Source organism: Macadamia integrifolia, unplaced genomic scaffold, assembly GCF_013358625.1.
Source record: "Macadamia integrifolia cultivar HAES 741 unplaced genomic scaffold, SCU_Mint_v3 scaffold2488, whole genome shotgun sequence".
Classification (NCBI taxonomy): domain Eukaryota; kingdom Viridiplantae; phylum Streptophyta; class Magnoliopsida; order Proteales; family Proteaceae; genus Macadamia; species Macadamia integrifolia.
Window position 1 is genome coordinate 28,564 of NW_024868747.1, and position 26,030 is coordinate 54,593.

The 26,030-nt window shown below is 41.5% G+C and overlaps 1 protein-coding gene across 1 annotated transcript in view; it reads left to right on the plus strand.

The window, feature by feature from the left end:
* LOC122066604 overlaps nt 1-19,330 on the plus strand; it is a 34,813-nt gene extending 15,483 nt beyond the window's left edge. Inside the window, exon 4 of the transcript XR_006136406.1 lies at nt 19,075-19,330. The gene's annotated coding sequence lies outside the window, so the exon portion shown is untranslated. The remainder of the gene's footprint in view (nt 1-19,074) is intronic.
* Nucleotides 19,331-26,030: the final 6,700 nt, after the last annotated feature.

Consider the following 26,030-nt stretch of genomic DNA (forward strand, 5'->3'; position numbering starts at 1 on the left):
ATGTATGGGCAACAGTGGGCTATGGCCAGAGGGGGCATAGGCATGGGCCTACAGGGGCGCGGGTCATGACCTGCGAAGGTGCAGGTCAAGGCCAGAGGGGGCACAGGCATATGCAAAGGGGGCTAGCATACATGTGCTGCAGGCCATAGGCAACAACCATGTGCTACGGCTATGGGCTACAGCCATGTGTTGCGGCCGTGGATAGCAGCCATGTGCTGCGGCCATGGGCTATAGCCATGTGCTATGGTCGTGGGCAGCAGCCATGTGTTGTGGCCATGGGTGGTAGCCATGTGTTGCGGCCATGGGTAGCAACACTCATACGGGCTAGCCTGCTGGCTAGCACACAGTGCGCACGTGATCATGAATTTTCTCAGTGATGATCACGGGAGATCCATCGGTTCGATTTTGACGTACGACATATCTTCGGAATCCTACTTTTGAGCACTATCCATCCTTATGGTCATCTTGACTAGATTCCTTTATATATAAAAAGTCAAAAATTGGACCCTCTTCTCTCCCGCATGAGGGTTTCTAGGGTTTCAGGTAGTGGAATGTTTTCGGGTTATCTGGGTAGGTAGGCGATGATCTTTAGGGTGTTTGGGGTAGGTTGGGGATTTTCTAGGTTTCCAACAAGCTTGTTAGTCTGCGCGGCATACATACAGGAAAATGTAATTTTTTGGGGATGATCGTGGGAGGTCCGACGGTCTGATTTTGACATGCCATATATCGTAGAAATTCTATTTTTGAGAATTATCCATCTATACGATCATCTTGACCAAATTCCTTGGTATATAGAAAGTCAAAATTGGACCCTCTTCTCTCCCGCATGGGGGTTTCTAGGGTTTCAGGTAGGGAAGTGTTTCCATTATCATCTCTATTGATCGGAAGCCGAAAGTCTTGTCCAAGATCCACATTTCATCATAGCCAGAGGAGGTTGACAAAATTGGGTGTCTACACATACCATAATTGGGTTGTCCAACACTTACCCCCTGTTGGGAAGGGGATGTAGCATGGGGAATGTCACTTAACTATAATATCCTACATGCCTTCATAATGATACAATTAGTATGGACCACATGACACCGGTATGTCCATCAGCCATGAAGCGGGTCCATCTCAAAGTATAGTCCCGGGGTACACGATATCAGGAGCACATCGGCCACAAGGTGTAACCCACGACTATATACCTATCTAGCATGCAAAGAAGTTGAGTATGAACTATACAGCACCGATATCCCCATCGACTATGAAGCGTATCCATTCCCAAATGCAGTCCCTGAGTACACGATATCGGGAACACATCGGCCATAAAGTGTGATCCATGACTACAACTAACTCTAATGCACATAGTTAATGCATAAATGCAACAAATATACAGAAATCATGGTACCGGTACCACCTCGACTACACCAGATTCCATCTCATGCATACAATAATCACACGGTGATCACGGTACTGGTACCACCTCGGCCACACCGAATCCTGCCACACATATCAATATACATCTCATATCATTTCCATCAAAATAATACTTGTGATAGAACATCATCATCATTTAAGCAATTTAAATAATAATGGGAGAGTCTATACATGTGAGCAATTCTAAAATAAATAAACATTCCCAAAAATAAACGTCAACCATCCTTCACCTTGTTTAAGTTCAACCGGATCGGGTTCCAATTATAGCCACCGAGCATTCAATTTAATTCTAGCTTTGGGGTACGTGCGCATCACTGCCCTAAGCACAAGGATAACCAAACAACAATACATGTTGAGAACATCAAGAGGTGCCCACAGGGGTCACTCCCAAAGGGTTTAGGCAAAGTCCCACAGTGACAGTATTGTCACCGAAAATAGTCATTGTCCACCGAAAATATCAATGGTGTTTCTAGTGGACATAACAAAGAGCTCCTAAGGCCAACATGTTCACTAGAAACAGCCAGCAGAAACAAGCCCAGGCTGTTTTCGGTGGCATATTTTCGGTGGCAGTGCAGAAACTGCCTGTGAGTTTTGGGGCTTTCTAGCTCAGGCCCGATCACCAGGATTTGTTCTGTGGAGTTTGTGGTGGATATTCCCAGCATCATTATAAGCTATTAAAATCCTGATTCCACTAAGCCATCTAGGAGAAATGTCGATCGAATGATTAAAACTCATTTGACTAATCTTGTTACCGGAGCTCACCAGACTCGGTTTGAGCTCGGCAACAGTACCAGGGAGGTGAAATATGAAATCTCTGAGCTCAATATGGTTTGTGGACCAAGATTCCTCCTATACCTAGCTTGTCCTATCTTAAAATGAAGAGAGAGAGTGGTTGAAAAGGTAGCACTTACCTCCGATAGGGATTCTGGCAACTAGGCGGGCAGTTGGCACCAAGGTGAGCTTCCCTTCTCCTTCTTCCTCTTCTTCTTCTTCCTTCCTCTCCTCTCCTTTCCCTCTCCCATGATTTTTACAAGTGAGAAATGAGGAAATGAATCCTCATTTCCACTTATATACAAAGTTAGGCCTTAGGGCCTGTTTGGCTGACCATAGTCTGGTCTAAGTAGGTTAATCGAACTTTCGGGGCATGTAGACCCCACTACCTTGGTTCATAAGGTGAACATGTCATAAGCAAGGTGTGGGGAAGCTATTAGAATCATCCAGGGTTGTCCACAATGCGAGTGGTGGGACCCACAGGCATCAGAACCTAACCAGCAACTCAAATGGCCAGGGGAAATAGGCCCAGGCTGTTTCTGGTGGCCTATTTTCGGTGATCAAGACAATAACCTGTCTTGACTGCTTGATGTCCACCAGCTAGTCTCGCACAGGTAGTTGTCCTAGGCTATGTTCATGGTCTTTTGGTAATTTTGGTGTATACTGGGATTTAGGTGTGAGGTGTCGGGCCACTTACCATCTAGGATCGGATGGTATGAATCCCCTCCAGTTGGACTGGCAAGTAATACACAAACATGTGGGGTCATCTCTCCCTCTTCGATAATGGGCAGCTGTGAGCCAAAACCCAGTGGTACTTCCCACCTCCGGTCCAAGACCTATCACAATAGTTCAAATTATATCGAGTCAGGGCATGGGTGTAACATCATAGCACTCTTTACTCTGTACATTTTGGAAGTACCAAGATGTATAAAGATCTGAAGAAATTATATTGGTGGCACAATATAGAAAATCATGTGGCAGAACATGTAGCAAAAGGTATGAACTGTCAGATGGTAAAGGCAATGAGACAGAGACCCCATAGATTATTAGAGCCTCTTTTAGTACCGGAATGGAAATGGGAGCATATCACTATGGACTTTGTGTCAGGGATACCAAGGACCAGGAAAGGGAATGACACTATCTGGGTGATTGTTGATAGATTAACAAAGGTAGCACATTTCACACCTATAAAGGTATCTCACCCTATAGAGAAATTGGCACAGTTGTATATTGATAACATTGGGAGATATCATGGTGTGCCTATCAATATTTTTTTTCATCGTGATTCCTATTTTATTTATAAATTTTAGGAAAGTGTGCAGAAAGCAATGGGGAGTAAGTTGAATTTTAACACGGCATTTCATCCACAGACTGATGGTCAATCTGAAAGAACAATCCAAATTTGGAAGATATGTTGAGAGCCTATGCTATAGATATGAGCTACAGTTGGGATGAGCCGTGCCATTGATTGAGTTTGCATATAACCATAGTTAACAAACAACTATTGGTATGGCACCATTTGAAGCTTTGTATGGAAAGAAATGTAGAACCCCATTGTATTGGGATGAAGTTGGAGAAAGAAGAATTTTGGGCCCAAAATTTATACAAATCACCTATGAGAAGGTGAACATGATCAAGGAAAGAATCAAGGTAGCTCAGTCCAGGCAAAAGAGCTATGTAGATAATAGAAGAAAACTCTGGAATTTAATGTAGGTGATAAAGTATTTCTGAAAGTCTCACTAGTCAAAGGTATTAAGATATTTAGAAGGAGAGGAAAATTGAGTCCTTGATATATGGGACCCTTTGAGATTTTGGGTCGAGGTAGTCAAACAGCCTACAAGTTGGCATTACCTCCAGAATTGGAGAGATTTCATAATATGTTTCATATATCTATGTTGAAGAAATATATTTCAGATCCGTCACATGTGTTGCCTACTGTGGAGCCACTGGAATTGGATGATGATATGAGCTATGAAGAGCAACCCAAAGGAATCTTTGATAAAAAAGAATATTAGTTTCATAACCGTACTATACCTCATGTTAAAATTAAATGGAAGAACCACCCAAAGCAAGAAGGCTCTTGGGAGAGGGAAGGTAAGGTGAAGGAGAAACCAAAGGGCATTACTTTCTATTGGTAATGTTTGTTAAATAGGACACTGAATGTTGTGAGTTGTTTATTCTCTCATCAGTCAGCTTCACTTGCCAAAATCCCAATTTACAATAAAATATGCTAAAATATTTGGCATTTTTCGCCTTATGAATAAGAACATCTTTTCAAGGGATGAAGTATCCATCAAAAATGATATTCTGATTAAGCCCCTTATAGTTGATCATCATGCGAGATTTTCCTCTAGCATGTTGTGCATGGTTTCGTACCTTAAAAGCAAGACTTATATGAGGATTGTTAGAGGGTTCAACCAATTTGAGGTTTAACATCTCTTTTAATTGTATCTCAAATTCTTTAATATCCTCCTCAAAATATATAATTAGTTTGACTCTAATGATTTTGTGTAAATCATCAATCTGAATATGGCAGTAACGAGTGCTTTTATCTCATAACTTCAGAGGGTTATCACTAAAATTATCAGATCATTCTTGAAAGAGCCAATGGGTAGGTTCTAGAATATAAGAGGTATGACGAGGTAAAATGGGTATCACTACCTCTTGAGAAGAAAAAGTTTATTTTATAGAATGTGGTAGAATGGTTAAAGGTAGGTGATTCTATAAAAAGGTGTTTCCCAATATAAAATCACTGTGCATAAAGAGGAAAACAAAGAATTTTGGGAATAATAAATTATATTCCACTTAAGTAGATGGGTACTTTATGAGCTTTTGTAACACCCCAACTTCACTTTTCTACCTTACTTGTGGACATGTAAAAGTGCCAAGGAAGGCCCATGTTGGTATGGTTGCCTGTAGTGGAATGCCAAGAGAAGAGGAATGACCCCGCATGCACCTGTCTGACCTGCCAACAGTACTGGAGGGAACAACACAAAGAATGGGAAAAAAGGTAATTTCAACTTGGAAAGGGGTTAAGTATGGCGGGGGTGTTATAAACCATAAGAGAGCTAAATTTGGCATAACTTGTGGGAGAGAACCGGCCAGCCGGTTTGCCTGGCAAGAACAGAATTTGAGACTCCGTGCAACTGTTGTGGGCCCCACACACCTCCCTACTATACATCCCTTCTTTCCCATTATTTTAATGGTGTTGTAGGGGAGAATTAGTACAAACCCATGGTGTGATGATTGAGTTATTGAATATAATACAAATATATATATACGATACATATAGGAATATATATATATATACATAACCCTCCACCAAACAGGCCCTTAGCCAAGTTCAATGGAGGAGGGATATAAAAGAGGTGGGGATACCACCGAATATCCATTTGAAACCTATTACTTATTTATACAGAAAGAACAGGAACAGAGAAAGAAGAAGGAGAAGAAGGAAGGAGAAGGAAGGAGAAGGAAGGAAGAGAAGAGAAGGAACTAAGGGAAGAACCGTCTTACCTAAGACATACCTTAGATCAGCTATATCCTTAGGTAAGTACAACACCCTACTAAAGTTGAAATAATATTGATTGAGGTAGGAAATGAAATAGGTAATTATGATTAAAGAGATTGGATGACTCAGGGTTCCAACTCCCTCTTGGGAGAGGGAAGATGAGGTGAAGGCGAAATCAAAGGGCATTACTATCCATTGGTAATGTTTGTTAAACAGGACACTAAATGCTGTGAGTTGTTTATTCTCTCATCAGTCAGCTTCACTTTCCAAAGTCTTGATTTACAATCAAATTTGTTAAAATATTTGGCCTTTTTCCCCTTATAAATAAGAACATCTTTTCGAGGGATAAAGTATCCATCAAAAATGACATTCAGATTAAGCCACTTATAGTTGATCATCATGCGGGCTTTTCCACTAGCTTGTTGTGCATGGTTTCATATGATGAAAGCAAGGCTTGTATGAGGATTGTTAGAGGGTTCAACTAATTTGAGTTTTAACAACTCTTTTAACTGTATCTCAAATTCTTTAATATCTTCCTCAAAATATAAAATCGGATTGACCCTGATGATTTTGTTTAAATCATCAAGCTAAATATGGTAGTAACGAGGGCTTTTATCTCATAACTTTAGTGGGTTGTCACTAAAATTATTAGATCATTCTTGAAAGAGCCAATGGGTAGGTTCTAGTGCCATTGTCTGAATGGGATTTGGTTTAAATCTGTTACACCCCTGCCCTGACTTGGTCTAATTTGAACTATTGTGATAGGTCTCGGACCGGAGGTGGAAAGTAACACTGGTTTTTGGCTCACGGCTACCCATTGCAGAAGGGGGAGAGATGACCCCACATGCTCATGTATTGCTTACCAATCCAATTGGAGGGGATTTAGACCTTTCGATTCCAGACAGTAAGTAACCCAACACCCCACACCCTAATCACGGTATGCACCAAAACTGCCAGAAGATCATGAGCACGGCCTAGGGTAACTACCTGTGCAAGACGAATGGGTGGACAGTAAGCAGTCAAGACAGCAAACTATCTTGACCAACGGAAATATGCCACTGGGCATACATCCGGTGGGCTGAATCCAGTGGCCATCTGTGCTGTTGAACTGGCTCCAATGCCCATGGATCCCACCTCCTGCATCGAGAACAGCCCCAGATGAGCACACACACCCTCCCACACTTTCCCCATGACTTGTGTTCTTATGAGTCCAAGGAGATGGGTCCGCATGTTCTGAATGCTAGATTAACCCAATTGGGCAAGAAGGGACCCAACCACACAGACCCTAAGGACCTAACTTACTATATAAGTGGAAACAAGGAATCATTTCCTCAATTCTCACTTGTACAAGTCATGAGAGAGGGAAGTAAGAGAAGAGAAAGGAAGAAAGAAAGAGGGGAAGGAAGAAGAAAAAAGGGAAGGAGGTTGAAGCTCACCTTGGTTCCCGACTATCGCATCATTGTTGAATCCTTGTCGGAGGTAGGTTCCACTTCTCCTACTACATTCTATCTCTTCATTTTGACCTAGGATAGTTGTACAAGAGGTGATCATTGACCTTGGCACCTCTTGGAGATTGGGGGATGATCATTTCACCTCACCGGTGTGATTGTCGAGCTCAAACCAAGTCCGGTGAATTCTGGCAACCCTTGTGACCAAATGACCAGCTAGGGTTTCGATCGTTCGATTGATGTATCTCCCAAATGGCCCAATGGAATTTGGATTTCTTTAGCTTAAAATGATTCTAGGAACGCCCCATACAAACTCTATGGAACAATCCCTGACAAACGGACCCAAGCTAAAAGCCCCAAAACCCATGGGCAGTTTCTGTGTTTCCATAGGAAACACTGGGCCAGGATTCGGTGGCTATTTTCGGTGAAGTGTCTGAGATTTAGGAGCTCTCTTCCAGGGCCACCAGATTCACATCTAATGAATCTAGTGGGCTCTAACCCTGTTTCCAATGACTGAATCCGATGACACTCTGGACTGTCAAGAATTGATAGTACATCTATCCTTTAGGGGTAACCCCTGTGGGCCCCTTTCAATGTTCCTAACTTTTATTGACGTTCAGTTACCTTTGTGCCTAGGATAAAGAGAAGCATGTACCTCGAGATCGGTAGTGAATTGAGCAACCGGCCAACACACTTGGAACATAATTTGATAGACACTATTAAGGTGAGGGATGGTTGACTTGTCTTTTGGGAATGTTTAATTATTATAGAACTACTCGCATGTGTAGGACCTTCACATCATTATTTAAATTGCTTAAATGATGATGATGTTCTGTAACATGTTATATTTTGAAGGAAATGATATGAGATGTATGTTGTGAGACAGAATCCAGTGTGGCCGAGGTGGTACCGGTACCATAATTCCATATGTATGTTGCATTCATGCATTGATTATGTGTATTAGGATTAGTTGTAGTCATAGATTAGACTTTGTGGCCGATATGTTCCCAGTATCATGTACTCTGGGACTGCATTTGAAAATGGATATGCTTCACGGCCAATGCGAATCCTAGTATTACGTAGTCCATACTCAACTACTATACATGCTAGATAGGTATATAGTCATGGGTTACACCTTATAGCCGATGTGTTCCCGGTATCGTGTACCCCAGGGCTATACTTGGAAATGGACCCACTTTATGGCCGATGGTGATCCCAGTGTTGCGTGGTCCATACTAATTGTATCATTATGAAAGGCATGTAAGATATTGTGGTTAGGTGACATTCCTCATGCTACATCCCTTTTCCAATAGGGGGTAAGGTGTTGGATAATCCAATGGTGGCATGTTCAATGGACCTTCCGGGAATGCCACACTCGCGGTACAATGTGATTGTTGTCAGAGGTGGGAACTTGTCCGGCATGGATGATGGTGATACCAGGTTCGTGACTGCCAGGAGGGGGTTATCAGAGGTTTGTTGGGTGACCGATGGTAGCACCCTAGGCTCTGCAGGCTTCTAATCATGGCTAAGGTTTATATCACTGTGTAGTCGATGGCAGTTCCAAGACCAAGGATACAGCCTAATGTCTCATAGTAGCATTGAACAAACTTAGTTGTTTTATTAGGTGGATTAATAATCAAATGGATTGCATCATTCGCATCATGGACTATGTGTTTAATTTCTGTATTCATGTCATCATCAAATATCATATATGTGAATGCTTGCACTTGATTGTGCATAAACCCCACCCCTCACTATGCAAGTTGGAAGTTCACCCCACGTATATGCCCCTTTTTAGATGTTGATGCAAGTACAATAGTGCCACTTGGTGGTGACTCGACCTCAGCGGGGCCTGATTATGGCATAGGTGACTGGTGAATGCCAGAGGCTGAGGAGCATAATCAGGATTGTGCCTGTGATTACTGTGCTTACGCAGCACTATGAGATGTGTAGCATACCTTTGTTATTCCGATATAGAACTGTAGATGGTATAGTTTGGACTTATTATTTATAAGTCATGGATAATTATAATAGAAAAACTTGGTTACTTATATGATATCACTAGATGTTTCCCCATTTTAAAGTTATGATTCCACTATTATACCCTGATTCACTGCTATTGGTTGGTTTGTGTTGTGAGAGTGCATATGTTAAGGTACTACTATTAGAAATCCTGATAGGTTTGTAAGATAAATACGTGTCTTACTCACACCACTGGTATTCCTAATGGTGAGTTGGGTATACTGGAACTGGGCTATGACAGCTTGGTATTAGAGCGCGGCGCTCGTATCAGAGCACGATGCTCATATCAGAGCGCGATGCTCTACCTTAACTCACAATCTCAACCAAACCATGACTTAGGGAGTTAGGATTTAAATAAAAATCTAAAAGACAACAAATAATATAAATTTCACAATTAGGAGACAAGTATAGGTGTCAAAGTTGTTTGATTATAGATAAAAGAGAACTGAGTACATAGGCTTATATCGATTTTTCCCAAAAATAAATGACAGAAAGCTGGAAATCCTAACTAGCCTAAATCTAGGAATTCAAATAACATAAACAAATGACAGAAAATAAACTTCAACTAACAACTAGAACATGAAATTGAAAAGAAAATATGGAAAGGGAAATCCCAAGACTATAGTGGCAACCTAAGCACTACTGCTACTGATCCAACTGCTGGTTTTGCCCACCGGCTTGAGCCTGGTTCTGACCTTATGCTCCCAGCTCCGACACTGGAATGGCAAGGTGGATGACCATTGTCTAATCTGTGCATCAAGGGAGGCCACCCGATTGTCCAGCAGGCAGTAGCTCCTATCCACACTCTCCAAATGAGTGTCCATCCTCCTTAATATATTGGTGGTGGCATCCAGATGGGCCATCATATCATTGAGTCCATAGGACCTTGCACCCCTAGTGCCACGAGATGAGGAGGCCACAAAAGTCCCCATAGCCTGAGGATTAGGTGGTGGAACCACCCCAGCAGGAGGCATATATGGAGGGATATGGAGGGATTGCACCTCTATAACCCTTGTGACCACTCCCATGACCACCTCCTGGCTAGTTCTCTATATCCATTGGTTGATCCTCCTCAGCCTCATCCTCAGTGACCTCCTCCATGTTCAGAGTCATCTTTTTAGAGAATCTTGGTTGAAATCCAAGACATCGGTTCCTAAGCTCTCCTCACCCTCCAAGTTCACACCAAACCGTAGGAAGATCTCAGTCAGAATCCAATCATAGCAGAGGTTTCCAACCCTACATGCCCCCTTCCTCAACCCTTGTAACCATGGTCCACATCAACAGATAAGGGAGGCGGACCTGCAGCCCCATGTAGAAGTGACATAGACATGTAGAATGGATACCTCATTGAAGTGACCGCTGTAGGGAGGACATTTAACTGAATGGCTTTGCATATGACCTTCGACATAGCATGATAATAGGCAGTCAAGTGCCACCCAAAAGCCTCCTTTGTGAGCATGTTGTCCATCTCTGCCTGGAGCCCCATGTAGACACAGTAAGTGACATAGGCCTATAGAATGGATACCTCATCGAAATGGCCACTGGTAGGGAGGACATTCAGCTGAACGGCTCTACATATGACCTTTAGTGTACCACGATAATTGGCAGTCAAGTGCCACCCAAAAGCCTCCTTTGTGAGCATGTTGTCTATCTCTCCCTAGACATCAAAGTTTTGGAACTCATAGGATAGAGTCCTAGGCGAGCAGTAGGCTAACTTTCCCTCATTGGAGATCATCAAAATGTTGGCCAACTCAGCCATGCCAAAGGAGATATTGTCCCCTTCACCCTTGAGGTGATCCTCATCTCCTCAGTACTGTGATTCTCACATCATAGATTGCAGTAGAAGAGCCTCACAAGCCTTGGGTAGTACTTCACATTCGATTTTATGATACGGTACCACCTAATGTCTTTGAAGTATTGGCGGAGGTGAAACTGACTGATGTCCCTTGTCCTCATATATGTCCTAGGATCGACATTCCTATACTCGAACTTCTCCCATCGATCTTGTTCCTCCACAGAGTGGAACAATCGATGATCATACTGTTCTTCCTCGAGAATAACCAGTTGTGCGGCACCATGGCGGGGACGAACACAGCGGTCAGACATGGTTGCAACACAAGGTTCCTAGGATTTAATAAAATAAAACCTAGGTTAGGAAGAATTCCAAAAACAAAGAGAAAATCCTAAAACCTAAGTCAGAGAAGAAGAAGAACTCACCTTAGATGCGTAAGCGGTGTTAATCATTAGCGAAATCGCAAGTGGAAGGTGGGGAATGAGTTGGAAGACCTTCCTTGGAAATTTCCTCACTTTCTCCAATCCCGAGCCTATATATATTGTGTTTGGGTCCACCAAAAACACTGGACCTGAATCCGGTGAGTGTTTCCGATGAACAAAAATTTTCAGGATTGCTCTCTGTTTTGGTCACCGAAAATATGACTGATATTTCATGTGAACTAACCCATATTTCCGGTGAAAACTCCCTATTTTTGGTGAACATTTTTGGGAATGAAATTTTTTTGTATTTTTTTATATTATTATATTTGCTTCCTTAATTAGGGATTTCCTCCCTTTTATGCATATGATCAGATTCCAATACTTGGTGGACCCCACCTATTCATGCTCTAACCCTAAATTACTTTTTGCATACATATGCGGGACCCACTTTGCATGTTAACCTAACATGCTTGCTACTTATGTATGTGTGACTAACTAGGATTCCTCAACAGGAATCATGTCACATAGATATACCCGATCCCAGTCTAATGCGTCACCTCCCGCTTCCCCTACGTGAAACCGGGGTAGACAACACAATATGCCACTGGCCCCACCAGTTCTCTCGGCACAGGATGTTTCCAACATAATGGGCAAACATGATGGGTGAGGTGGAAGAGAGACAAAATCAGTTCATGGTTGGGATTGATACCTAGATCCAGGCTGCTATTGGAGCCTGGAATACACCCCCAGCACCCCCTACTCCACTGGTACCATCCCTAGTGCCAACTAGTTTAGCCACCCTTTAGACATCCGATGGGATGCAAGGCCTGGTGCATGGAAACATACAAGGGAAATTTCAAGGACAAGTACCCTGGAAAGTGCAAGGATAGGCCCAAGTGCAAGTAGAGGTTTTGATAGACCTAAGAAAAATGATGGAAAAATTCCAAACGTTGAGGCCCCCATACTTCTCCAATGTAAGTCATGACTAGATGCTTCCCTTAAGATGGATTGGGGGTATGGAGAAAGTCTTCAAGTTGATGGGTTGTAATGATGAGCAAAAAATATTATATGCCGGCTACCAATTGCAAAATGAAGTTGATGCTTGTTGGAGGGCTACTAAGGCCATTATGAGAGCAACCAACCCCACCCCCACTTGGGAAGACTTTAAGAAGACCTTCTTTGGATATTACTTCCCTGAGAACTTTTGGGATAGGAGAGAGAGTGAGTTCTCCAATCTAGTTCAAGGATCCCGATCAGTGCTAGAGTACCAATATAGGTATGAGGAGCTGCACTACTTTGCTCCGGAGCACATCTAAAATGATAGGTCCAAGGCTCAGAAGTTTGAAAAGGGGTTGAGGCCAAGCATCCATTCTACTATAGTTGGGTTGAAACTGCAGACATATGTTGAAATGGTCTAAGTGGCCAAGTCTATTGAGGATCAATATAAGGAGAATTTCTCGACTCAACAAGGAATGGGGAAAAGGTCTATAGTGTCCTCTGATTCTAAGGGAGCCACCAAGCACTAAAGAGGCTCTTATATTAACCCTACACCAGTCCAATCAAGAAGGCCAAAAGCAAGTTAAGCCTTCCAATCCTCCCAATCCAGTGATATGTCTCAATCTGTGGGATCAAGCCCTAGGTGCTTCTATGGTGAACATCCAGGTCACCTAGCCTGAACATGCCCCCATCGAAGACCGGGTGATGCACCTTATACTCTACCACCTAGGCCCTAGCAAGCTTATGTAGCCAATCGGCCAGCCCAATCATCACAGGGCCAGAGACCACAACGAAGGGTATTTGCTATGACCACAAAGGATGCAGAAGCAACCCTAGGAGTGGTGATAAGTACATTATTGATATCATTTTTGCCTGCCCATTTTTTATTTGACTCAAGGGCATCCCATTCATTTGTGTCACCGACATTTGCAAAAAAGATGGGAGTTCCACCCAAGAGCTTAAACCAATGCTTGGCAATGAGTACACCCACAAGAAGTGTGGTGGGTTTGAACTATGTGTATAAACCATGTCCGGTGACCATAAATGGACATGACCTGAATGCACACTTGATGGAGTTGGATATGACTGACTTTGATGTGATTGTGGGGATGGACTGGTTGTTTGCTTACAGAGCCAATGTGCTATGTGCAGAAAAGGTAATAATTTTCAGACCCCGTGATGAGGGAGAGTTTAATTTTGTGGGGGAGAAGCCAAAGAAACACAAAAAGATCATTGTATTAGGACTTCAGATGAAGAAGTTACTGGATCAAGGTTGTCAAGGGTACTTGGCATCTATGACAGATACTGAGATAGAGCTCAGACCACTGACCGAATTGGATGTGGTAAGGGAATTTCTTGACGTATTTTTGAATGACTTGACAGGATTGCCCCTGGACCGAGAGATAAGAGTTTGTTGTAAACCTACTCCCTAGCTCGGCACTAGTTTCAAAAGCTCCTTACCGCATGGCCCCCATAGAACTGGAGGTCTTATAGGTGCAACTACAGGACCTTCTAGAGAAGGGATTCATTAGACCTAGTGTGTCTCCTTGGGAAGCACTAATACTATTCATCAAGAAGGACAGAAGTATAAGGTTATCTATTGACTATAGGGAGTTTAACAAGCTAACCATCAAGAACCAATACCCTTTACCAAGGATCGATGATTTGTTTGATCAACTACAAGATGCTAAGGTATTCTCCAAGATTGACCTTAGATCAAGCTACCACCAGCTCATAATCAAGGATAGTGATGTCAGCAAAACAGCTTTCAAATCTCGGTATGGACATTATGAGTTCTTGGTGATGTCATTTGGACTACCAATGCACTGGCTACATTCATGGACTTGATGAACTGGTATTTCAGGATGTCTTAGACAAGTTTGTAACTATTCTCATTGATGAGATTTTGGTATATTCCAAGAGTGCAGAGGAACATGTTGTTCACCTAAGGCTAGTACTGCAACGTCTGAGAGAAAAACAACTCTACACCAAATTCAGTAAGTGTGAGTTATGGCTTTCACAAGTAGCACTCCCAGATCACATTGTCTTAAATAAGGGTATAGAGGTTAACCCAGGTAAGGTGAAGGTAGTTCTAGAGTGGGACACCCCCAAGAATGTGGCAGACATTCTTAGTTTTTTGGGTTTGGATCGATACTACATAAGGTTTATTGAGAACTTCTCCCATATTTCTGCACCAATGATTCGACTCACACATAAGGGTGTGAAATTTGAGTGGTCCAACGCTTGTGAGAAGAGCTTTAAGGAGCTAAGGCAAAGGTTGGTATCAGCTCCAGTTTTGACTATTCCAACTAGCACTGGTGGTATGGCTGTGTACAGTGATGCCTCCAAGCTAGGATTGGGTTGTGTGTTGATGTACCATAGGAAGGTAATTGCCTACGCATTGCATTAGTTGAAGGACTATGAGAAAAACTACCCCACACATGACTTGGAATTGGCAGTAGTAATTTTGGCTTTAAAATTTGGAGCCATTACTTATATGGTGAGAAGACTGAGATATACAGTGACCATAAGAGTCTCAAGTACTTCTTCACCCAAAAGGACCTCATTATGAGATAGAGGCGTTGGTTGGATTGATGAAGGATTATGACTGTACTATCCACTATCACCTAGGGAAGGCCAATGTGGTAGCCGATGCACTTAGTCAGAAATCTTAGTCACTAAATCTTGCATCCTTGACTACCAATGAGCATCTCCTAGAAGAGGCCAAGAAACTGAATTTGGAACTACTAGTGGAAGGTGTCATCTTGTCACTATCTGCATTAGTGGTACAACCCAGTCTAGGGGATAGAATTATTGCAGCTCAGGGTACTGATGTAGAGTTGTAGAAATTGATAGTTGACTGTAAAGAAGGGAATCAGAAGGACCTAGATTTCTCTCTAACTGAAGGGGGGATTCTTAAGTTCGAAGGGAGATTATGTGTGCCTAGTGATGGTGATTTGAGAGATATTGTTTTAAGAGAAGTACACAGCTCTCCAAACTCCATTCACCTAGGCAGCACCAAGATGTACAAGGATGTGAAAGGTTCCTATTGCTGGAGAGGAATGAAGAATGATGTGGCCATGCATGTTGGAAGGTGCCTCACATGCTGCCCCATGGTTTATTACAATCACTACCTATTCAGGATTAGAAATGGGAGAATATCACCATGGACTTCGTCACAGGCTTACCCTGCACCAGCAAGGGTAAGGATGCCATTTGGGTAGTTGTGGACCGCTTGACCAAGGTAGCTCACTTCATCCCAATTAAAGTCACTTTCTCCATGGATAAGTTGGACAAGTTGTACATTGAAAATATCATCTGGTTGCATGGTGTACTTGTTAGCATCATCTCCAATCGAGATCCCAGATTTACTTCCAAGTTCTGGACATGTGTGCAGAAGGCTATGGGCATACAATTGAATTTCAGCATGGCATTTCATCGACAAACAGATGGACATTCGGAAAGGACCATCCAGACCTTGGAGGACCTACTTCGAGCATATGCCATGAATATGAGTAATAGTTGGGATGAGCACACCTCTTTTATTGAGTTCTCCTACAACAACACTTACCAAGCCACCATCGGTATGTCTCCGTTCGAGGCACAATATGGTAGGAAATGTTGGACTCCTTTGTATTGGGACGAAGTTGGTGAGCGGCACATTCTAGGTCCAGATTTGATACAAGCCACTTGTGAGAAGGTGAATGTGATTAGAGAAAGGATCAAGGTAGCTCAGTCCAGACAAAAGAGTTATGCCGATGTCAGGAGGAAGCATCTGGAGTTCAAGGTTGGAGACAAGGTGTTCTTGCGGATCTCCTTGGTCAAAGGGGTAATGCGGTTCAGCAAGAAGGGAAAGCTAAGTCCTAGATTTATGGGACCATATAATGTACTGGAGAGGATCAGATTAGTGGCCTACAGATAGATTTACCACCAGATTTGGAGAGTAAACATGATGTCTTCCATGTATCCATGCTGAGGAAGTACATTCCCAACCCCACTCACGTCTTGACTTACGTACCACGTGAGTTAAACGAGGATTTTGCCTACGTGGAGTATTCGGACTATTGACCGGAAGGACCATATTCTCCCAACCACACCGTTTTCTTTGTCCAGGTGAAAGGGATGAATCATCCAGAATAAGAAGCATCCTGGGAGCGAGAAGATGAAATAAAGAAGCAATACCCCAGATTGTTCGATTTACCAAGTGCGTTCAATTTTGAGGATGAAATTCTTGTAAGGTGGGGGGAATGTTACACCTGTGCCCTGACCCAGTCTAATTTGAACTATTGTGATAGGTCTCGGATCGGAGGTGAAAAAGTACCATAGGGTTTTGGTCACGGTTGCCCATTGCAGATGAGGTAGAGATGACCCCACATGCTCATGTATTGCTTGCTAATCCAACTGTAGGGGATTCAGACTTTCTGATCCCAGACAGTAAGTGACTCGACACCCCACACTCGAATCCCGATATGCACCAAAATTTCTGGAAGATCATAAGCACAGCCTAGGGTAACTACTTGTGCAAGACTAATGGGTGGAAAGTAAGCAGTCAAGATAGCAAACCGTCTTGACCACCGAAAATATGCCACTTGAAGCACCTGGGCTCCAATGCCTGTGGACCCCACCTCCCGCATCAAGAACAACCCTAGATGAGCACACTTGCCCTCCCACACATTCCCTGTAACTTATGTTCTTATGAGTCCAAGGAGACAGGTTTGCGTGTCCCAAATGCCAGACTAACCCAATTTGAGAAGAAGGGACCCAACCAAACAAACCCTAAGGACCTAACTTACTATATAAATGGAAATGAGGAATTATTTCCTCATTTCTCACTTGTACAAGTCATGGGAGAGGGAAGGAAGAGAAGAGAAAGGAAGAAAGAGGGAGAGGAAGGAAGAAGAAGAAAGGAAAGAAGGAGTTTGGTGCTCACCTTGGTTCCCGACTGTCGCATCGTTGTCAAAATCCTTTCTGGAGGTAGGTTCCACTTCTCCTACTACATTCTCTCTCTTCATTTTGACCAAGTATAGTTGTACAAGAGGTGATCATTGATCCCAACACCTCTCGGAGATAGGGGAATGTTCATTGCACCTCCCCGGTGTGATTACAGAGCTCAAACCAAGTTCGGTGAACTCTGGCAACCCTTGTGACCAAATGACCACCTACGGTTTTGATCTTTCAATTGATGTATCTCCCAAATGGCCTGATGGAATCAGGATTTATTTAGCTTAAAATTATGCTAGGAACATCCCCTAAAAACTCTACGGAACATACCCGGTGATCGGACCCAGCCGAAAAGCCCCAAAACCCACCTATCAAAAACATTGGGCCAAGACCTAGTGGCTGTTTCTGGTAAAGTGTCTGAGTTTTAGGAGCTCTCTGCCAAGGCCACCAGATTCACATCTGATGAATCCGATGGGTTCTAACCCTGTTTCCGGTGACTGAATCCGATGACACTCTGAACTGTCAAGAATTGACAGTACATCTATCCTTTGGGGGTAACCCCTATGGCCCCTTCCGATGTTCCCAATAAGTATTGACATTCGGTTACATTTGTACCTAGGACAGAGACACGCATGTACCTTGATGTCGGTAGTGAATTGAACAACAGGTCAACACACTTGGAACGTAATTTGGCAGACACTATTAAGGTGAGGGATGGTTGACTTTTATTTTGGGAATGTTTAATTATTATAGAACTGCTCGCATGTGTAGGACCATTATATGATTATTTAAATTACTTAAATGATGATGATGTACTATAACATGTTATATTTTGATGGAAATGATATGAGATGTATGTTGTGAGATGGAATCTGGTGTGGCCAAGGTGGTACCAATACCATGATTTTCGTATGTATGTTGCATTTATGCATTGATTATATGGATTACACTTTGTGGCCAATGTATTCCCAGTATCATGTACTCCGGGATTGCATTTGGAAATGGATACGCTTTGTGGCCAATGGGAATCCTAGTGTTGCGTAGTCCATACTCAACTTCTATGTATGCTAGATAGGTATATAGTTATGGGTTATACCTTGTGGCTGATGTGTTCTTGGTATCATGTACCTAGGGGCTATACTTGAAAATGGACCCGCTTCATGGCCGATGGTGATCTCGGTGTTCTGTAGTCCACACTAACTATATCATTATGAATGGCATGTAGGATATTGTGGTTAGGTGACATTCCCCATACCACGTCCCCTTGTCAACAGGGGCTAAGGTGTTGGATAACCTAATAGTGATATGTTCGATGAACCTTTCCCGAATGCCACACCCGTGGTACAATGTGATTCTCGCTGGAGGCGGAAACTTATCCAGCATGATGGTGATACTGATGCAATGATTGCCAAAAGGGGGTTATCAAGGGTTTGTTGGGTGACCGATGGTCACATCCTGGGCTCAACAGGCTTCTAATCACAGCTAGGGTTTGTATCGTTGTGTAGTCAATGGTAGTTTCGAGAGATACAGCCTAATGTGTCATAGTAGCATTTACCAGACTTAGTTGTAATGTTAGGTGGATTAATAATCAAATGGATTGCATCATTCATATCATGGACTATGTGTTTAATTTCTGTATTCCTATCATCATCAAATATTATATATATATGAATGCTTGTGCTTGATTGTCCATGAACCCCACCCCTCACTGAGCAAGCTGGAAGCTCACCCCACGTATATGCCCCTTTTTAGATGATGATGCAGGTACAGTAGTGCTGCTTGGTGGTGACTCGACCTCAGTAGGGTTTGATTATGGTGGATGCTAAAGGCCGAGGAGCATGAAGTTTTATGCTGGTGATTACTGTGCTTATGCATCACCATGAGATGTGTGGCATACTTTTGTTATTCAGATAAAGAACTGTGGATGGTATACTTTGGACTTATTATTTATAAGCCATGGATAGTTGTAATAGAATAATTTGGTTACTTATATGATATCACTAGATGTTTCCCCATCTTAAAGTTATGATTCCACTATTATACTCTGATTCTATTGTTAATGGTTTGTTTGTGTTGTGAGAGTGCGTATGTTAAGGTTCTACTATCAGAGATCCTGGTAGGTTTGTAAGACGGGTACATGTCTTACTCACACCACTGGTATTCCTAATGGTGAGTTGGGTTTACTGGAACTAGGGTGCGACAAAATCTTTTTCAATATAAGAGGTATGACGATGTAAAATTGGTATCACTACCTCTTGAGAAGAAAGAGTTAATTTTATAGAATGTGGTAGAATGGTTAAAGATAGGTGATTCTATAAAAAAGTGTTTCCCAATATAAAATCATTGTGCATAAAGAAGAAAACAAAGAATTTTGGGAATAGTAAATTCTATTCCACTTAAGTAGTTGGGTACTTCATGAGCTTTTGTAACACCCCAACTTCACTTGTCTACCTTACTTGTGGACAAGTAAAAGTTCCAAGAAAGGCCCATGTTGGCATGGTTGCCTATAGTGGGATGCCAAGAGAAGAGGAATAACCCCAGATGCACCTGTCTGACTTGCCAACAGTATTGGAGGAAAAACCAAGAAGAATGGGCAAACAAGTAATTTCAACTTGGAAAGGTGTTAAGTATAGAGGGGATGTTATAGACCATAAGGGAGCTAAATTTGGCATAACTAATGGGAGAGAACTGGCCAGCCAGTTTGCCTTGCAGAAATAGAATTTGAGATTCTGTGCAAATGTTGTGGGCCCCACACACCTCCCTACTATGCATATTTTAATGGTATTATAGGGGAGAATTAGTATAGAACCCATGGTGTAGGCCGTGTGATGAGTGAGTTATTGAATATAATACAAATATATATATATATATAACCCTCCACCAAACAGGCCCTTAGCCAAGTTCAGTGGAGGAGGGATATAAAAGAGGTGGGGATACCACCGAATGTCCATTTGAAACCTATTACTTACTTTATACAGGAAGAACAAGAAGAGGAAAGAAGGAAGGAGAAGGAAGGAAGAGAAAAGGAGGAACTAAGGGAAGAATTGTCTTACCTAAGACATACCTTAGATCGGCTGTATCCTTAGGTAAGTATAACACCCTACTAAAGTTGAAATAATATTGGTTTGGTAGGAAATGAAATAGGTAATTATGATTAAAGGGATTGGATGAGTCAAGGTTTCATTCGTTCATCCCATAAAGAGAAGGATTATGAGTTAGTAAGCTAGGGTTAATAGGTATAAATGAAACCCTTCTCCTTTGTGCTATGTGTAGTATATACTTGCTAAAAACAGAGTAGGAACGGAGGTGTTTCATAGAAATTTTACAAAATTTACCTGAAAATCCTATTGTGAAATAAATTGGGCAGAATTGTCACCCAACCGACTTGATAAAGGGTGGAATTGGCCCAACGATGGGCTCGAATCATGATTCCAGCCCTGAGTATGGAGTTTAGGAAGTGGAGCAGAATCTAATTCTGCAAAAGTTTAGGGAACCTGTGGGACACGACTGACCTGCTGGTTGTTCTACTATCTCCCACCAGTTGGGCATTCCAGAAACCAGTATGGCTATTGTTGGACCTATCATATTTGTAAACCTGTTCAAGACTTATAATACATATAAAATAGGGACAATTTAGCCCTTAACTGATGGTTCTAGTGTTGGATTTATGGGCTAAATTAATTATTCGGGTTGATTAAATGGGTGAGAGTCAAATTGCATGAACCGGTTCGCTCCACTCTCAAGCTTAGGGATATGCTGGCTCAACCCATTGTGGTTTAGGGTTTTGAGTGCAGGACAGTATTATAAATACTAGGTTTTGGGTCCCTACATCCATTATTCACTCTTCCCCACTTTACCACTAAAGTGAGAGAACCAAGGAAGTTTAAGGGGCTGTAGAAGATCCATAGCCAAGCCAAGAGAGCGAAAGTGGGAGTGACCAACATCAATCATCTTCAGCATACTAGGTGAAAGGTACAAATCGATCCTCCATAATTTTATTAGATTCGTGTTCTTGTTTTTCCTGTGTGGTTTCCTCAATAGGGTTTCAAACTCAAACCCATAGGGAGTTCTAACATCTAGTATTTATGAACTTCAATTCCCGAGATCCCAGAATTGAATTGGAATCTTACTTGAACTGGGACCTAATAAAAGGAGAATGGGAACAAGAATAACCATCTAATTTAGATTGATGGTAGAATTTTAATTATATTCTTGACAACTTGAGTATGTTATGGAATAGGGAAATTGATTTGCAGTGAGGAAACTTATCCAACTCAAAAGGAAGATTTCTTTAGCCTTGAATACTAAGGTGAGTGGGTGCTTTGATCTTATGTTATGGAGTGTTTTTAGTATAGATCTGCCTGCAACTCATGCATTTATTATGTGCATAATCATTTTATTGGTATTTATGCTAATGGACTGAGAAGGTGGAATAGGTAAGACAAGTAAATTGGGACACTAATGAGTGCCCAATGCATTGTATGATTGTGTGAAATGGATGATGATTGTGCATCATGTAGACATTGTGGGTTAGGTTATTACCACCCAAATGCTACAACCCCTTGTCAGTAGGGGGATAGGTACTGACTAATCCCGATATATGTGGCTGCTTGATCAGTAGTACACTTCTGTGGTACGATGTACTATATCCAAAGGTGGATTACAGTAGGATACGACATATTGTATGCCTGACTACCCGGGGTTACTAACCTAAGAGTTAGTCGAGGGACCGAGGCTCTGACCAAGATTGGCTGACTCTTGCCTGCAACTAGCTTGTATTCTTGAGGCCCAACATACAAGGTAGGGAATACCACCTACATTGTGTAGCACTATATCCTTTATTATCAAACATAGTAATGGAGTAGGGAGTAGCGTAATAATAAATGAATTCATGAGCATCATTTATCTGTGTGGAGCATGCATTGCATCATTTGTATTGTGTATGCTTGCTTGCCCCCACCCCCCTCACTGAGCATGACGTGTTCACTCCTCTTATTTACTTTTCTAAATGTCAAAACCAGTGTTTTGCCGATTCCTGACGCTAATTATGAGGCAATGGCCATAGATCACCTCGCCTATTTTCTAGAGGCTGAAGCTGAACATGGAACCGACTACAGATGTGATGATTATGCCTATAGAGGCCAGTACCTCTTAGAAGGAGAGAGAGAGAGAGAGAGAGAGAGAGAGAGAGAGAGAGAGAGTTTGTGTTACCCTGATGTTTTGTGTATATACTTCCGCGTGAGAGTACTCTGATGTATTGAACTACTTGAGAGATGTTATATCTTTTTGTGTAAATATTCGTTGGTTTATAAGTTATTCTAGATAACTGTAACATATTGTATCACTTAGAGACACTAGATGGTTATGTACATACTATGCAGATGTACTATACGATAAACTTTGATCTGTAGTTGTAGATTGTGGTGTTAAAGACTACCATGAATCCTGATCTTGGGGGAAAATAGGTTGACTGGATACGGTGAGGTGTCCAGTGCCACATGCTTTGGCCAAGTTGAGGCAAGGTGTGATAGCTTTGAACTCCAACCTTGCCAAGGGTCCTGAAACACCATGGACATAAACTGGTTTTTCTATTTTCTCTCAATAATGCTCAGGAATAGCATGCCATTGACAAACAACATATGTAGCTCCAGTTTCAGTGAGGATGTCAAAGCTATATTCTTCAAATTTGGGAAATTTGAAGACTCCTTTGACATAAATATGTTTATTATTTCCTTAATTTAGGGATAAAATGATTTCATCCTTGTGGTGCAAGTAATATTTATGATAAGAGATCATTTTAGATTCTTCAAATTGGGTATTTGATTGTCTAGAAGAATGAGTAGGATCATAACTCCGAAAGAATTGAGGATTATAAACTGGTGGAAAATCAGAAATAGAATTCCGTTGTTGTACGGAAGAAGTAGAAGATTCTCCATCATAGTGTTGGGAAAGATGGGTTAGGGTTTTAAGAAACCCTTCCCAACCTGACCCTGTTTCACCCCTACTTTACTATATAGGCTGACACGAAAAATATGTCTGAAGTTTTTGTACCAGGCCCAACCCAACCCAGCCCTAATTGACCCTGTCAAAGCTGGGTTGGGTCGAGTTGGGCTGGATTGGGTTGACCTTGGCTTCTGTAATGGAGGATTAACCTTGATCGACCTGTTTTTTCCATTCATATCCTATACATTAAAAAATTATAAAAAAAAATGAAATACCAATAGGAACCCTAAATTCTAATATAAAAATTCAGGGTTAAATGTCGAGCCATGTTAGGTCGGGTTGGGCTAAACTGAGGCCTCAACCCAAGCCCGACCCAACCCTGACCCGCTCTCAGGGTCAAAAAACTTGGCCTAAGCCTTGTTCAGGTTCAAAGTGGACTAGGACGGATTCAGATTGTCAGGCCAAAATTTCACCCTATTATAAAGCATCAAGTTTCAGCCCAAATGATGCTTGAAAAAGGGTCAACGACATAAGATGATCCCACAATCCAACTAATGTAACAATTATCATCCATTCAGATCCATACATTACCTAAAAAATTATTCCCATCAGATAATGAATCCCGAATTCTCTCCCCCCCGCCCCAAAAAAAAAAAAAAACGTAAGTGCAAATATGTAGGCTATGACCACGTAGAACACAGACAGTAAAATGTCCGGCCTATCCTCCATGCAAAAAAAAAATAACCTTTTGAAAGCATCAATCAGATGTACAAAGTCAATAAAAGCTCAGAACCCAAGAAATTGAAAATCATATTCTTTTAAATAGACAAACTAACCTTTCCCCATTACCTTCCCACACCTCGACTCTCCACACCATGCAACTCCAATTGCAACATCACTCATCCATCAAGAAGATAAAAGACCTCTTCTCTGTAATGAATTCAAACACCACCTAGTATCTCTTTTCTCCCGTTATCTATTGCTAATGATATTTTGAAAATTCTTGTTTATTCTCAAAATGATCTTTAGTGGTGCCACATTTCTAAAACAGGAACCCTATGAAGGATGTTATTCCTACTAATAACAACAGATAAGATCTTGCCATACAATCATTGAATCACAAAATTAAACTATAAGGGTTGACGCATACCGTTCACCATCGACTATGAAGAATTTGCCGCCATTATATTCTTCCTGTATTTTTATTCCTGCAATCCCAATCACGAACACAATGGATCTTCTAGGTTTCTCCCACTAGTTCTCTTAATGCTCTCTTGGTGATGGAATCAATAATGAGATTAACGTTAGAGTAGGAGGAGGACCTAGATTCCTATTAAATAAAGTTTTGCACCCTCCCATCAAGGTGTGCAAATAGGGTAGGACCCTTTTCCCTAATTTGACGAGGAGTGGGTTTCCTATTTGGAATCCAATTCTATGAGATTAGTATCGGTCAATTACCTAATTGGTATATGGGACAATAATAGAGAATATTCTTACAATCTCCCACTTGAACCATATGACCACATAATTATAATCTCAAACATAATTTGGATTCTAACATCATACTGCAGTATTTGAAAGTAAACCCATCAACTTTATATCATCATAATCTTGATACCATATTTGAACAAAACTACTAATGTGGATCATGGCGGTTATACATCATATAATGACATACTCCCTTCCATAGTCACAACACTAATAACTTCATCCAAACAGGTACAAAAGTAGGGAATAGACTATAAAAGTCTATAACTAAATGGTCCAACATAATATCTCACATATATTAAATAAAATATGTACACACAATAATAAAATGAGAAATATTCAGAAACAACAAATATCATGATCATTTAAATAAATAAGAAAAAAAATGTCTAACATAATATGACCATTACATCAAACTTTACATAAACCCATGTCCATTACAAGATCTGAAAAGTGTTTAGGCGCTAATGCCTTAGTCATAGGATCAGAAATCATCAGACTTGTCTTGATGTGTGTAATAGACACTTCTTGTTTCTGAACTGATTCCTTCACAAAATTGTCTTTTACTCCAATATGCTTCGCTCTACTTGAATGCTTATCATTCTTGGAGTAATATACGGCAGCAACATTGTCATAATACATTCTCAGCGGCTTCGAAATGATGTCGACAACCCGAAGTCCTGAGATAAAGTTCCGTAACCAAATTGCCATAGATGTGGCCTCAAAGCATGCCACAAAATCTGCTTCCATAGTAGAAGTAGAGACACAAGTTTGTTTCTTGGACTTATAAGAAATCGCCCCACCAGTAAGTAGAAAGATGTATCCTGATGTAGATTTCCTACTGTCGAGGCATCCTGCATAATCAGAGTCTGAATATCCGATCACTCTAACCGATCATATGCTCTGTAAGTAAGCATGTACTCCCTAGTCCCCTTTAAATACGTCATCACCTTCTTTGCTGCAACCCAATGATCCATGCCAGGATTACTCACATATCTGCCTAACATACCAACAGTAAAACTGATGTCTGGACGAGTACAAGTCATTGCTTACATAAGACTCCCTACTGTGGAAGAATAGGGAATATCCTTCATTTGTACTCTTTCTAGATCATTCTTTGGGCATTGATTTAGACTGAACTTATCTCCTTTGATAATGGGGGAAAGACCTGATTTACAATATAAGTTTTCTGTGATAGCCCAAATATCCGACGAGATCTATCACGAAATATCTCAATGCCGATAACGAAAGAAGCTAAACCCATATCTTTCATTTCA